We start from the raw sequence: 12,761 nt of genomic DNA on the forward strand, positions 1-12,761 counted from the left end.
CACACACACACACACACACACACACACACACACACACACACACACACACACACACTGACACAGGGAGGGCATGCAAACTCCAAAAAGAAGGCACCCCAGCTAAGAATCAAACCAGAAAACCTCTATATTAATTTATTGACTACAATTACCTGTAAAGTCTGACTGGGTAAAAGTGGCAGCCTGGGGAGAAAAGCTCCAAGTCTTACAAAACATTTTAAGACCAATAATTTTACATTGTTTAAGCAACTACAGTTTAAGTAATTATAGCAAATTTGACATAATATGAAAATGTTGGTTAAGAATAGATTCAAGTTATATGACAATGATTTAATAGTTAGAAACACTTTATCCAGTTTATACAGAAAGTAAAGGTAAGTTAGTTTAATACAAACAGGAATTGAAATACAAAGTGAGAGAAAGGCAGGCTTATGGTATATGTAGAGAGAAAGGCAGAGGAGAGAAATTAATAGAAGTAAGGAAGTGAGTGAAGAAGGGAGAGTAAGGAGATGTAAGGTATGGATAGGTATTTGTTCACATTTAAGGATATAGTTTATCCAGACAGCTTTTGGTTAGATAGTCTTTGAGAATGGTTTTGAAGGATGGGAGGGAGGGTCTTGACCTGATGGATATAGATAAGGAGTTACAGACCTTAGCAACATGGTATGAGTACAGATGATGCCCAGCAGATTTGATAGGTTTGTGGACTGACATGAGTTTTCGATCATTGTTTCATAATTACCAGCTGGGAACATAGTTGTGTAGAATGTTATTTAGTGCTGGACAAGCAGATGGATTCTGGATAATTTTATAAGTTGCAAGAAGCAAGGAGCTGTGTATGTGTTATTTGATGGGGTAGTTTTAACCAATTTAGGCATTTTATTGCTATACAGTGGTGGGTTCTGAAAGGGGTTTTTGCTGCAAATTTAGCAGCATTGCTATAGCATTGTTCAAGTTTTGTTTTCCTGTGATGCCTGATGGTTAGCAAGGATGAGAGTGCCACAAAGAACTTTGGGAAGAAGATAAGTAGTGGGAAGAGAAGCTTTAGTTGTGTCACTGAGAACGTTTTTGGGCTCTATAAAGCATCCTTTGGTTTTGATGGGTTTTTCTTATGCAATGTTGTATATGCAGGTCAAATTTAATATTAGCATCCACCATCATCCCTAATAATTTTCTATGAGAAGTGAATTCAATGGTTGCTTTATCAAGAGAGAGGGCTTGAAATTTGGTTTGTCATTGGAGAGGGATTTGGAGAAAAAAAAAAATATTTTTTCATTTTAGGGTTGAACATAAGTTGTGAGTTACAAAGCTATGTTTCAGTTGCTGTTAAAGCTTCCTGAATAATTTTTTGGAGGGGTGTCATGTTGTTAGAAGTACAAATGACTGTGGAGTCATCTGCCTACTGGATTTGTGTAGCCTGTTGCTTGGATGTGTGGAGGGGGTTAGGAGAATATTAAAGAGGAGGGGACGAATGATAGAGCCTAGTGACTAGTGGTGACTTAGGAGGCATAGAGAGATGGTGGAGTGAATATTATCTATTGGATAGGGTAGCTTTTAAACCATAGAAGGGTGGGCTGAGAGACACCTAATGAGGACATTTGAATTAGACGTTTGTTGTGACAAATTGTGTTGAAGGCTTTAGACAAGCCTACAAATAAGGAGGAGACTAGTTTGCTGTGATCTCTAGTTTTATTGACAGTATCTGAATAGGTTAGAAGTGCATTGTTAGTACTACAGGAAGGATGGAAGCCATGTGGTGTTGGGGTTAGGAGTTCTTCTTGCTGGAGATCATTTAGCAATTGTTTTTGAATACCTTTTTCAAGTATTTTGGAGATGGGAAATTGCTGTGAATATATTGTATTAAACTGCATAACTCTGCATTTATAATAATGAAACTCCATAAAGCAACATTTGAATGTCTGCCTTATTTTGTTTGATGATGTTATTTTTCCTAATATGGTGAACACATTTAATAGGAGGATAAGATTCAATGTAGAGAGGGAATCACATCTATATTAGGTAACAGTTGAGCAAAAATACTCAAACCAAACTTAAGACGACAGTGATGAAAAATAACATTGCAAAATATATAAAGACACTTTGAGTTTAAAGAAACTTTATAATTTTAATATTTTAGTGTTGGTTTTCTTAGGCTTTATTCCTCTACTGTGATTTCTGTTTAAATGCTTGCTAATTAAGCATTATTTAACCTTTCACTTAGTACATTAGCTCTCCTTCCAGCATCGCGTGAGAACATTACATTTATATGAGTCAGCATCTTATAAGTGGGTTGACTGATAGAGTGATTAAGCCGATTGTTTGATCTGTTGACTACAATAGTCCAAATAGGTACAATGAAATTTTAGCCAGGAGAAAAAAATAATAAGCAGAAAACATTAAAATAATAATAAATGTGCTATGTGATTTAAATACAAGAACAAAGCTGCAAATACCATGAAATGCAGAATAAGTTACTAGATAACATAATAGGCATTTTCAAGACACACACACACACACACACACACACACACACACACACACACACACACACACACACACACACACACACACACACACACAAAATGCAACACAGAATTCATAGAAAGATGTATGTGATTATGGAAATAAGACAACTATTCATTTAAAATAAAGGACAAATGTAAATTGAGAAGGAATTTAAAACAAATGTGATGAAGACAGGTGATATGAATATATGCAAAATATGAGGGTGAGAAGACAAGATACTGAAGTGGGGAAGAATGAGAAGGGACTACAACAACTGGGTGAGGTAATAAATGTGCATGTTTACTTTGCCTTATGATGTGATTTTAATACTTTAAACAATCTTATGAGGGATTTAAGTGCTTTGTTCAACTGCTCCACAGTTTAGATGTGACATCAGAGAACCAAGAATCGCGGTGAGGATTCATTGATCTAGTAGCTACAGCAAATGTTAGATACTTGGAACATGGCGAAGCACTGAGCCATGTTCCATCACAGCACAGCTAGTCAACTGTGAATGGCTGAAGACAGCTTTAGATGAATATTGGAAATAGTTGATACAGGCAAGTATCACATATATGCTTGTTATGACAGTATTCCTTTGTTAGGTGTTGGTGCAGTCTTCGAGTAGGTATCTATAAGTTAGGTGTAAGTACGGAGGATAAAGCCTCTCCCTGCAGAAAACATTTTATCAGAAGTTGTAGGATTAAACAGCTTAGTTTAGGTAGGCTGTCTGTAGTATTCTTAGCCTGTATTACTAAATTTGTTGTTGTGATCTGTATTTGACTATATTGTTTATTTTATATGATGAAGTAATATGGATTATAGCAAGCCAATGTGATGCATTAGTATGACTTTATGCCAAATTGTACCCCTGTATGATACACTGAAGAGCAGGGCATATGTTACAAATATACAGAATAGACTTGGCCAATTTCAGCTGTGCAGCAGGAGTAGAATGACCAAAATAGCTGACGCCATGACACAGAGAGATGGAATCCTTACTACTATTCAACCAGTCTAGATTCAAGTACTATCTGCATGATGGAGGGGCCAGATAGGTTAGGACAGAAATTAAGAGGTATTGCCTGCCTCTCCCTCGTGGATGTTGTGCAGCATGTTCAAAGGTGTGTTTCTTACCAATGAGTTTCTGGTGCATACTGGGGACATAGTAAGAACTATCTCCTAAAGAATGAGGGGCCATTGAGTTGCCTGAGGGGTTATGTCACTCACAGAAGTGAGTGATGACCCCATATGGCAACCATTGCATGCACCACCCCTTACTCTGACAACTTAAGCAGCATGCACAAGGATGACAGGGTCTCATTAAACAACAATAATTGCTGCCTGCATGATGGCCACTCTGTGTTTGGCATTTTTGCTTATGGGATGAATGGGGATGAGATCATAGATGGTCAGCAGATATGGGTGACCCCCCCCAAAAAAAAATAATGACTGACATCAGAGTACTGAGCTTACAAGTGAGACTTAGTAACATAATCTACATAGGAAGTTAGATGAGAACTTCATAGGGTCAAAGGTTCATAGGTAGGTACTAGGCTATCAGCCCAGGGGCCTATATAAGCCTAGCCAAAAAGGTTCCCTGGCTTTCGTCACCCAAGAAAATTATTTTCCTGTGCCCCTGTCAAGCAGTGCCACAGAAGTGATCCCTGGGATGAATTTTCTATTTCCCATCCAGTCATCAAGATTTTTCTTAAAGAGGTCTAATGAGGAGCTTTGCTTGACATGAATGGGTAGTTTGTTCCAGAGCACGGGACGTCTCTGGGACAGGAATCTATCCCTCCAGCATGTTTTGTTTATTGTGATGACAAGGCTTAGATCCCTGGAGCATGTGGTTTGGAGAGATTGGGATTTCTTTAAGTGTAGCATGTCCAACAACTCTGGGTTTGACATAGCTTTGCATGTTAGGCAGAGATCGCCTCTGAGTAGGTGATATGCGACGGAGTAGAGCTGGAGTTTTTTGAGACGGTCTGCTTATGGCATCTGATTGAGGCCGGTAATCCTCTTAGTGAGGTATTTCTGTGGCATTTCCAATTGTTGCAGGTATCTTGTGAGATACATGCCAAACAGGGTATTGTACTCTATAATGGGTCTGATGAGGGATGAGTAGAGAGGAACAATGACCTCCTTTTTTCTAGAGAAGAACCATTTTGTGATGAGGCGTGCCACATAGAAGGATTTCCTGACTACTGTGGCGATGTGGCTATCAAAGGAGTGACTACTGTCCACCTATGTCCTGAGGTCTCTTATCAAACTTTCAGTGTTTATTGAGCTACTGCCTATGTGGTAGTTCATGGGTACCACGTTTTTCCCAAAGGGGATGACAATGCACTTCTTGGCATTGAGCTTGAGGCCATGACTTTGACACCAAGCATCTGTCTCTGTGAGGCCCTTTTGTAGAATGTCTACATCATTAGGTGATTCTATTATGGCTCCCATTTTGCAGTCATCAGTGAACTTTGTTAAACAAAGACCTTCTGTGTTGGCCTGCATTTCAGAGAAGTAGATGCCGAACAGGAGAGGACCCAGGACCGAACCCTGTGGTATTTCACTTGTCACTGGTCTAAAGTCGGACTTGGAGTCAGCTACTTTTACTGTGTGGGTTCTGTTAGTGAGCCAGTTGGCCATCCATCTTTTGACATAGGAATTTATATCCAGTTTAGTGAGTTTATCTATAATTCAAGAGTGGGGGGTGGTATCAAAAGTCTTGGCGAGGTCAAGATAGGCTGTGTGCACTACCTTGTCCTTGTCTATGGCTCTAGTGACTGTTTCAAAGAAGTCAATCAGGTTTAGTAGACATGATCTACCATTTAAAAACCCAAACTGAGTGGGGTCCAGGGTTTGGAGGTTGCCTATGTCTTTGTTTATAAGCTCCAAGATGATACATTCCATGGCGTTGCAGACCAGGATCGTCAGGCTAATGGGGTAGTAGTTTCTGGGGTTCCCCCCTTTGTGGAGTGGGATAACTGTCACTGTGTGCCATTCAGTAGGCACATAGCCGGAGGTGAGGCTATGATTGAACATGGTACTTAGGTGGGGTGCCAGTTCGTTCTGTAGTTCATGCAGTATGCAGCCTGGGATGTTGCCTGGTCCCATGGATGCTGTGTTCTTGGCTTTGGAGAGTGCGGTCTTTACTTGTTCATCCGTGATTACAGGGGATTTGCATTCTTCTGTATTAAGATGGGCCCTTTGGAGGGTGAGAGTGAGGTAAAGTTAGCACTGAACCTATCTGCCAGGATGTTGGCTGTATCGGTTGGTTCTGTATATTTAGTGCCATTGTGCTGTAGCTCAGAGCAGATCTGAGTGTTGCCATTGAGATGCTTGACATAGCTATAGAATGCTTTGTGGTTGTCTTTGGAATCAGTGACGATTTTATTTTCATAACTGGCTTTGGAGGATTTTATGAGGGATCTCAGCTTCTTGCTGAAGCTGATCAGGGAGTTCCTCCAATCTTGGGATTTTACTCTTTTTTGCAACAGCTTTTTCCTTCTGTTGTAGAGTTTGTTTATGGCAGGGGACCACCAGATTGGCTTCCTTTTTTTGGAGGATAGCATCTTGGTTCTGTTGGGGATGGCATGATCCATACACTCATGTATGTGCTTATACAGCGCATTCGTGTAAGCTTCAGCAGTTGTATCTCTATTTTCTGTCTGCATGGGTGTCGTGAAGTTTGCCACTTCTGTCTTAAGAAGCATGAAGTTGGCTTTGGAATAGTTTTTGATGGTGGTTTCCTTAATGGGGGGTGGGATATGGCTGTCTAGGGTGATTATGATCAGATCTGACCAGCGATGATTTGACCTCTGGTGTGGTACCCCGGTTACCTATATTGGTAATGACCAGGTCCAGGATATTGCTGCCCCTGGTGGGGGTGTGGACAAGCTGATCTAAGGAGTTGGAATTTAGAATTCCAGAAAACATTGAGCGAATGAGTTGATACATGAGTAGTTTTCCCAGTTGATGGAGGGGTAGTTGAAATTGCCCATAATTAAGGTATTGGGTTGTACCTTAATATTTTCCAGTATCTTAAGAAATGAAGAGTGGGAATCCTGGGACATGGTGGGGGATCTGTAACAAGCTGCAACCTGGATTGCAGTCCTGCCCACTGTTAGTTGCACTTGGATAATTTCAGATGTATTACGTTGAGCAACTAGCCTGGAGGTGTGGATATCCTTAATAAATATTGACACACCTCTGCCTTTAGTGTTTCGGTTCAGGTTAGGTGGCTGAAAGGTGTGGTATGAATTATAGCCTGGTAATGCAGGGGTGCTGCCTGGAGCCTTGAACCAGGTCTCTGTCACTGCACAGATGTCGATGTTCTTCATTTTAAGGAGTGCCTCGAGTGACTGCATTTTGAGGTTTAGACTTCTAGCATTGAGTAGCATTACTCTCAGAGTTTGCTTGCTTGTACCTGTTACGGTGGTTAATTTAGCATTTGAACCTTGCCTAAACAAGGCACTATAGGGGTGGCAAAAGCCTTTACCAGTATCCAGAGTCACAGGGGTGACAGTGCAGGCCATCTCTGGAAAAGCATCGTGGTCTGTCCACCATGTCATCCCAGGCAGACAAATACTGGATCCTCTTAGAATGACACCAAAAGCTTAGCCAATTTATTTATTTATTGACATTTGTTAACCGTGTTAGTCCAACTGGGATTTTGTCCCATTTTCAGTGGAGACCCGAGGAGAAAAGCTCCAGATAGTACAATAAAACATTACAGCAGTAGACAAGCACAGCAAACAGAATAGAAAGAAAACTAGCATTACAGTAATAAACAACAGAAAAACAACACTAACAACAGTTAAATAACAGCAAAAAAGATACTATGTAACTCTACTAGTGAGGCAGAGTGCAGACTGTGACAAGGATCAACTGAGAGTGATTCCAATGTGTGGGGAGGAGAGAACTATCTAGGGTCATAGCAGGGGCAGATTCTGGAATTGAGTAAATGTGTCTTAAGTTTCTTTTTAAATAGTGGGGTGTGAGAGATTGAGCATATGTCAAGGGGAAGTTTGTTCCAGGCTTGGGCCACAGAGTGTTTGTAGGGTAGCTTACCTACTGACTTATTTGGGTGGTAAATATCAAGCAGTTGTTGATTAGAGGTGCTGAGGGGTCCAGATGGGGTGTACACAGAGACAAGGAGAGATAAAGATGGACAGTAGGATGGTTTAAAGAGCATAGAGTGCAGCATGTGAAATTAATAGAGATGTAGTAGTTGTGGGAGTTCTAGCCATTGTAGAGCCATTGTTGAAGTCAACCATTTTATCCTTGTATTGTGGTATCATTCTGGGCGATGGCAGGATGCTACTCAGGGCTAGGGTCATACCTGCCTGGGCTACAAGATCCGAGAGCTCCTCCATGTCTCTTTTCATGTAGTCTAAGGAGGTACGTCTCAGGTCATTCACACCAACATGGACAATGACAGAGTCATATTTGTACTTGTTGTGGAGTGACCTGAGTATGTGCTTTATGTGGCGGATCCTGGGACCCGACAGGCAGCTGACAGTAACTTTCTCCTTGTTTAGCCTGGTGAATGGGACCTCAGTGTGCCTGACTATAGAGTCATCTATGACTAGTGTGTTGGGTACGTTGTTTTGCCTTATGGGCTGAGGTTGAGTGGCACAATGATTTTGTGGGCTATGTGTCATTTGGGTAGTGTTGGGGGGGTGGTGGTTGTTTGCGTTTCAGCATAGGAGGTCTCTGTTGCTTGGGTAGATTTTTATTGAGAGACTCCGTGAATGTGGGTGTGTGCTTTGTGTTTCTATGTGTGGGTTTTGATAGTCTGGGTTTTGAAGGACTATGTGTTGAATGTGGTGTTGTGCAGGTGTTAACCTTCCCCTTTTGACTGTCTAGTCCAGTCTTGGCTGGAGAGAGCTTGGCTTCCAGTTTGCCTATATACATATATATCATAGGCCTGGCTTAAATTAATAACTACTGAAGATTGATCATTGGTAAGAACAGACAAGCATAGAGGAGGTTGTGAAGGAAAAAAGACCATGCAAATGTGACATCATATGTGCAGTTAGAAAGGATTTAATTTTATATAGTAGTCGACTTTTGTCTTCATTTTAGATCTACCACATTCATCACCAGCCACATTCACTGAAGGTGCTCTCAAACAGGTATAGGATAAACATATTCACAGAGGGTGCAATGTCCTACTTTACTTAAGTACTGCAACACCAGGGATGCAGAAGTATTATAGAAATGAGCAATTTCTGATAATCTGACTCTTTCTAAATGGGAAAATGACGAGCTCTCCCGTCCTTACTATTTGTTAGGCTTGTTTGTTGATATGGTTGTCAGATTTTTACTAACTTTATTTTTGATTTACAGCAATGTACATAGTGAATGCACTTCCTCCTGCTTCAGCATGCTTGGGTTAAATTAATATAACATTTTGAAGCACTTGTGGGTAACTGATAACCATGAATAATGCCTTACTATGATGCTATACGGATACTGCTGTCCCTTGCATGACTCAGATAGGAGTAATTTGGATGACTCCACAAAAAAATCAAACTAAAAAAAAATCAGAATCATTCCTGAACATTGAAACTTTCTCAGAAGGCAAATAATCATTAACACCATACACAAACCTATCATGCAGTATTAGTTTTAAAATATTATAATCTCTAGAAATTTATCTCAGCTGTGCCAGAAAAAAATGTCACCATTTTGAGTTGTACATAAGAAGAACCTAAATATTTGTATAGTCTCCTTAGTTTCTTAAACTATTTTCGTTATTGTAGTAACATTCTAAACGTAACGCTTCACAACAGATTAGCAAAACAAGTAAAATCTGGTGTAAATAATGACTCCATAACATGCAAATAGAAGAAACCATTAACATACTTTACAAATAAAAATCTAACGGCCAAACTATATATAATATTTCTATTGCTCAGTCATTATTCATGTTAAATCATCCCTATTGAGGAAATCAGGCTCACATAAAACACCTTTATTACATACAGTCATTTTGTCTATTATACCCCCAGGTTAGTGAAAAGTGCATTTTATTCTTTGGGAAAATCTATCTTCTGTCCATTGATCTTAAATGAGTATACAATGCATCCTAAATGTTTTTGCACTAGATGGGCAACTCTTTCTAATGGTAGCCATGATTTGACTTTCTATTGCTTCATACAAAGGAGTTTGATTACAGTAGCTAATTTATAGTGGATATTAAGTATTTGCAAGGTCTAGGATTTCACCCTAGGTATGATTTTAAAAATCCAGAATTTCTAGTTTAGTTATACATCCGCCCCATGTAGCGTGATCAGCCACTGGATGAAGTATTCCCAGTATCTTTGCAGTGACCCACATTCCCAGATAATATGTAGATTATCTGCATTTGGTTGCCTGCATCTCCATCAGTGATTGTTCTTTTTCAAGCCTTTGGATTTTAATTGAACTGATGATACCACCTACATATTAATATATTTGCTGACCTTCGTACCACAGACATTTCCTTGACCTGTTGGAGGCAATCCATGTCTGCTCTCATTCATTTTTGGATAACACAATGCCTTTGGGCATTTCCATATACTGATCATACCCTGTTTTCAGGCCAGTGCAATGGCTTCATTTATGTCCCTATATATTGCCCCTGCGTTAGTTTGTGATCAGTTGTACTTGCTAGAAATAACTCTTCTTTTTATGGGGCTTTTATCTTAATCAGATTTGTTAAGGAATTATTTATAAGTTAAATCATAAAGTACTGGAAATGATTATTTCTAAAGTCCATTATACATTGTAATATGCATTTAGTATTATTAAACTGATATTGAAGCATCAATAAAATTTGATAGGGAAATGTTAACGTGGAAATATTGAGGGAGGTAAACAAATAAATGACTGATGCTTTTGTGATCTTTTATGATGTTACAGTTGTGAAAAGTGAGGGGATGGGATATGAAAAGTGTAAGAAGGTAAGTGTATGATCCAACAGTGGCAAAATGAGATGAGGTAAAGTCATGGGGTTTTAAGGTAGAAAAAAGAAGGCTCTGTGTAGAATGCATGGGTATTATTGAATGTGCAAGTATGGATAGATTTCAATTATTTAATCACTTGATTAATTAATTATTTTATGGGGAATAACTTATTAAAAGGTCCCTGCTGCATATAAGAAAATGGAAGAGAGATTATGCAATGCATGCAAATGTAAGGAGAACGGGTGTTTAAATGGTGTAAAAAACCAAATGTAAGGGGAACGGGTGTTTAAATGGTGTAAGAAACCAAATGTAAGGAGAACGGGTGTTTAAATGGTGTAAGAAACCAAATGTAAGGAGATTGGGTGTTTAAATGGTGTAAGAAACCAAATGTAAGGAGAACAGGTGTTTAAATGGTGTAAGAAACCAAATGTAAGGAGAACGGGTGTTTAAATGGTGTAAGAAACCAAATGTAAGGAGAACGGGTGTTTAAATGGTGTAAGAAACCAAATGTAAGGAGAACGGGTGTTTAAATGGTGTAAGAAACCAAATGTAAGGAGAACGGGTGTTTAAATGGTGTAAGAAACCAAATGTAAGGAGATTGGGTGTTTAAATGGTGTAAGAAACCAAATGTAGGGAGAGCGGGTGTTTAAATGGTGTAAGAAACCAAATGTAAGGAGAACGGGTGTTTAAATGGTGTAAGAAACCAAATGTAAGGAGAACGGGTGTTTAAATGGTGTAAGAAACCAAATGTAAGGAGAACGGGTGTTTAAATGGTGTAAGAAACCAAATGTAAGGAGAACGGGTGTTTAAATGGTGTAAGAAACCAAATGTAAGGAGAACGGGTGTTTAAATGGTGTAAGAAACCAAATGTAAGGAGAACAGGTGTTTAAATGGTGTAAGAAACCAAATGTAAGGAGAACAGGTGTTTAAATGGTGTAAGAAACCAAATGTAAGGAGAACGGGTGTTTAAATGGTGTAAGAAACCAAATGTAAGGAGAACGGGTGTTTAAATGGTGTAAGAAACCAAATGTAAGGAGAACGGGTGTTTAAATGGTGTAAGAAACTATGCGGTTTGGAGGTAGAGGCTGATTTGAGTTTGCAAATACAGTACGTTCTGTAGGACAAAAACGAAAAATGGTTAAATTGTAAAAGGTCTTACAAGGGGAAGATATATTGCAAATATATAAGGATGATATGCTTAGGATAGGCAATATGACTAGGAAATTGTGGAGGTATGCGTAATAAAATACAACATTTTTCTCATATATTGTAGAAGATAATTATTTTGATAAGAAATAAATTAACATACAAATAATTGAAAAAAGGCTAGTATACTATTTTATTCCTTTCATTTTGTATTACATTTGCTGATTTCAGTAGTTTAAGTTTAATCATAAAATGTGTGCGTATTAAATGCTGGTTTTAGGAAAATCTAATAATAATGCTATCTTTAATTTTTTTTTATTATTGCTATAGAAAACTTTGCATCCACCTCAGCTACCACCAACTCAAGCATGTAGCACATTGGTTTGCATCTGAAGGATGGCACCTCAGTAACTCAGCATCCCCTACCATAGTCTCAGTACTGGAAAATTAATTCAAACTCCTTGGCTATTAAGTACCTTTTGTTTTTGCTGTGTTATATATCTTTTCTTTAATAAGGGATGAGGGCCTTTTGTCATCTATGGTTCTCTGTCCTTGTCTCTGCCTTTCTTCTTATCCTAGTTCTAAGTGTCAGATGTCCACTCTGCACATTTAATAATATGTAAGAAACAAGTGTGGTTGCTTAAACCACTGAATCGTAATGGTAAACTGGTGTCCAGTCTGTCACTTGAAGGGATGTAGTATGATCAGTCATGTGCCATTTAATCAATGTCCGATTGATTCCCATGAAAGCATTTACAGTTCCAAAAGATCATATTCCCACATAAGTTGCAATTCAAATGTTGCAAAACAAACAACTTTTTTGCAGGGGAAGCCTCCTTGGACCATCCACTGTCTGGCTTGCCCCCTCATCCCCAAGTTCTATTAGTGTCAATACTGGGGTCACATAAACTTATAGGAAAGGCAAAATTTGGAAAACCAATATAAATTTTACCTTATCTATCTTCTCCAAGTCAACCACAGCAGTGACTCAGATAGTTTTATGCTCTGAAATATCAACCAAAGGAATTCAGTGATCTTCCTGTGGTAACATCTAAGATTTTGTATGATAACATCTCAGGCTTGTTTAATTAGTGAATATCATTCGTAGTACAATGTTCAAATTTTAGTGCTATAATGGAAAGGGGCTATGGGCTTTAACTC

This window comes from Protopterus annectens, chromosome 11.part0 (genome assembly GCF_019279795.1).
Source record: "Protopterus annectens isolate FY-2018-M chromosome 11.part0, PAN1.0, whole genome shotgun sequence".
Lineage (NCBI taxonomy): Eukaryota > Metazoa > Chordata > Ceratodontiformes > Protopteridae > Protopterus > Protopterus annectens.